The 3,705-nt window shown below is 26.7% G+C and overlaps 1 long non-coding RNA gene across 1 annotated transcript; it reads left to right on the forward strand.

Annotated features, from left to right (window-relative positions):
• Window positions 1-2,600: 2,600 nt before the first annotated feature.
• Window positions 2,601-2,998, forward strand: LOC119677399. Its single transcript, XR_005252259.1, has 3 exons — window positions 2,601-2,773; window positions 2,831-2,847; window positions 2,930-2,998. It is a non-coding gene; the product is annotated as an uncharacterized LOC119677399 (long non-coding RNA).
• Window positions 2,999-3,705: the final 707 nt, after the last annotated feature.

The raw sequence follows: 3,705 nt of genomic DNA on the forward strand, positions 1-3,705 counted from the left end.
TTTAACTTTATTCTCTCTTCCATTCTTAATTGCAAAAAGTGATCTTGACATGGGAACACGATTTTTAAAGTCTTTGATAGAGTAGCCCCAGACTGTTTCTATATTATTCTCTAGTCCGGTGGCCAGTGAGAACTGATATTACTTAATATACCTCTATCTTGTGTCTAGGGACTAAATCAGAAGTTTTTGAGCTTGTAGGTTATGTCACTCTTAATAGTAACTAGGTTTGAATACTAAATCGGAAAAGTGATCTTCATAAATTGTTTATGAGTTTTTTAGGAGTTTCGGTGGGGTGGACCAGAATTGTCTTCATATCGTCCTATAGTTCAATATTCAGTGGACTATTATTGTAGAAACTACTATATTGATTTTGAGGATTAAATCATGAATCAATATTATTGTAGAAACTTCTATATTGATTTTGAGGATTAAATCATGTTTTAGATTTGGAGTCTGTATGTCATGTGTTTTTTAACATATTCGTATTACGAGGAACCCAAATTAGAGTTATCTTTAGAATTGTCGCCTAATAAGTTGATTGTTTTGAGGTTATTAAGAATTTTTTTAATTATTATGGATATAAATATATTATTAAAATAATAATAAATATTAAATAAAAAATTAATTCAGTGCTGTAAATACATTGAATTACTTTTTCTCATCGCAAAAACTTGATAACTTGATATATATTAGATTTATTGAACCAGCAAATTAATAATTCAAGTGATTTGCTTTCAATATAATTTTATTTTAATGAAAATCACTGAAATGTAACCGAAAAACCTTTGTTTTTATTTAACAGTTTAATATGTAAAGAATTTAGAAATGAGTAATATAAACTTTCAAGACTAATAAATAATTTATTATTTATAATTTATTTAAAATATATAAAATTTATTTCTCACTGAGAAGCTTTTCACATACTTTTTATAGGTTAATTTTCTCAAGTTCATTTGGAAACGTGAATTCTGTTACTGAACTACATAAATTATAAAAAGTTGTTAATTAAATAAAAAATATTAAGTATTGTCTAAGTTATTGTTTAAACAACTGCTATCACCAAGTGCATTTCACTAATACAAGCTAGAACGCCAACTTGCATAAGAAAATCAGTTTCCGGTGAGGCTATAAAGCTGAAAAATATTTATGGAATTGGAGAATGCATTATAGAACTACAATTTTATTCTATCTAATGTAAAATTAAATATTTTCTTCAATATTATTGTGTGTGATAATAATAGAAAATAGTAGATGCTTGACATCTTTGCGTATTTCATAATTAGAGTTAATTAGTTGTTTTTTACGACTACCTATAGTTTCTGTTTACTTGTAGCATTAAAAAATATATAAAATAAATATAAAATAATTAATTATTTAAGAATTTAAGATATTGAGTTCTCAGTTATATATAATGAAATAAAGTTACATACATATATACGAACACAAACTATATAAAGTATATAATGTATGGAAATTTATATTAAAATGCCATAAACAAAAACATTTTTTTAGCTGATAGAAGATATGGTTCCAGAAAATGAAGAATATCAACTTCATTCTTTCCCATTGCAATATTTCTGTTTTTGTACCGCCCGATTTGACAACGATTTAAGTCAAGGCGCATCTACTGAGCAACATTTTCAATATAGTTCAAAAGTAGAGCCCAATACATATAACTGGTATGTATTATATACATACATATATAAACATTTAATAATGATAATGATATATTAGACATATTTATATGTACTGGCCGTATATGGTTTTAAGAGTTATGACACACCACTGTGTCATACTTTAGACTATTTGATTAGTTCACAGTGTTTTGATTTTACATAATTATTTTTTTATATAATTTTATATAAATTTTTATATTTATAAAATGTATTTTATACAAATTATAATATATGTATTTATATCTAATTTTATATTTTTACGTATTTTTATATACAGAGATAGTTAATGCAAGTTATTATTGGGTCAGTATCTTGGAAGTAGCTTTAAAGTCGTGGGCTTGCAAACATTTAGGTCGTAGATCATGGACGTTTCAACAAGACTCGGCACCGTCTTATAAAGCACAAGCTTTATCTCTCAAGAATGAACCAAAAATGCTTAAGACATCATGTTCCACACATCAGTTCATCCACACAATAGGTTTTAAATTCGCCAGATGCAAATCCGATGGACTATGAAGAGCAATATGAGGACTAAAAAATATACTACTACTATGGATGCGCTGTAGAAAGCTATTGATCAGGAATGGGCTAAAATACCGGAAGATCACTCACTCAACTTATTTTTTAACTGTTTGAAGGCTATAGTCAAGGTAAAATATAGCCACATCGAATTAGAGTGAATGGATTCTTAAAATTTTGATTATTTCCACAATTTTTTGTAATTTTAATTAATAAAAAATAATTTCACACAAAAAGATATAGTCGCTCAAATAGCTAATACTTCAGTCGCCTAAACCTGTATATAATTTTTTTTCTGTAAGATTTCTTATTGAAAAAGTATACGAGTACGATATGATATTCAAGTAATTATCTTAGTAAACATTGTTTGGATCTAAATAAAAATATGATATTCCAAATAAAAAATAAAAATTATTTATATGATTAGAGTTACGGATTTAAGATACTCAAAATTTTAGTCATTTTCACAGAGTTTTTGTGTACTTTCATTCAAAATTAATCACAGTTTGCAAAAATGAGTGCACAAAACTTGAAAAAGTTGTTCACAGCAACTTTCGAAATTTCCGGTAAGGTTCAAGGTGAGTCTAACCTCTTCATATATGTTAATGTAATTTCTAAAGTTTTTATTTTTTCAGGCGTTTACTTTCGTAAGGTAAGTGCCTTTAACTATTTTATAAAGTATTTGATTGTAATAAGATAATAAATAACTTGATCATAATATTTGATGTATATAGGACCGAAGACGACAGTTTAGGCTTCACCATCGAAATTCTTGTATTGTAAATGTTCAGTCCGAACTTTGTTCCTTGCCGTCAGTATTAACTATGTTTATTGTTCTGTAGATAATATTTGTGTTTTGCTCATAGGTTTCCATAGCTTTTAGTTAAGAATGAGTATTCCAGGCGTTTAATGTTGTTTAGCGTAGTATGGATCAAATGTAGTGCCAAAAGCTTTTTAAATCAAGAATACACACTCTATCAAGAAGAAAACATCCAATCTGACAAGAATTTTTCTGTAATTCACTATGTCTCTAATTTTAAAGAATAACAGCTTCATCATATCAGTTGGAAAACGGGCCTTTAAAAGTCAATGTTTACTGACCTCAGACTTTTGCTATCATTATGCACTACACATAGTTCAAGACAGTAATCACATATCAGATCATTTGAAATGTAATGACTGATCAAAATAAGCTTTCATTAACATTAAACTATATAAGATGAGAGTAAAGCGGAGAGTTGTCACTTTTAAAGTGGCATATTAAAGTAGGCTTAAATACCATGTCTAATCAATAGATGATATATATCCTATACCTTCATATACTATTTCTGCGTAGTAAAATCATAGATCAGTTGTCACAAAACAATTTCCTTATAGTTTATGTTTGATAGGATTGTTTTATGTCATTGTGCACCAATTATATATTATATATTATTATTAATATTATTAATATTTTTATTATTATTATTATTTATTATTATATATTATTATTAATATTTCTTTTAATTTA

The sequence above is a fragment of the Teleopsis dalmanni genome, chromosome 2, assembly GCF_002237135.1.
Source record: "Teleopsis dalmanni isolate 2A chromosome 2, ASM223713v2, whole genome shotgun sequence".
Lineage (NCBI taxonomy): Eukaryota > Metazoa > Arthropoda > Insecta > Diptera > Diopsidae > Teleopsis > Teleopsis dalmanni.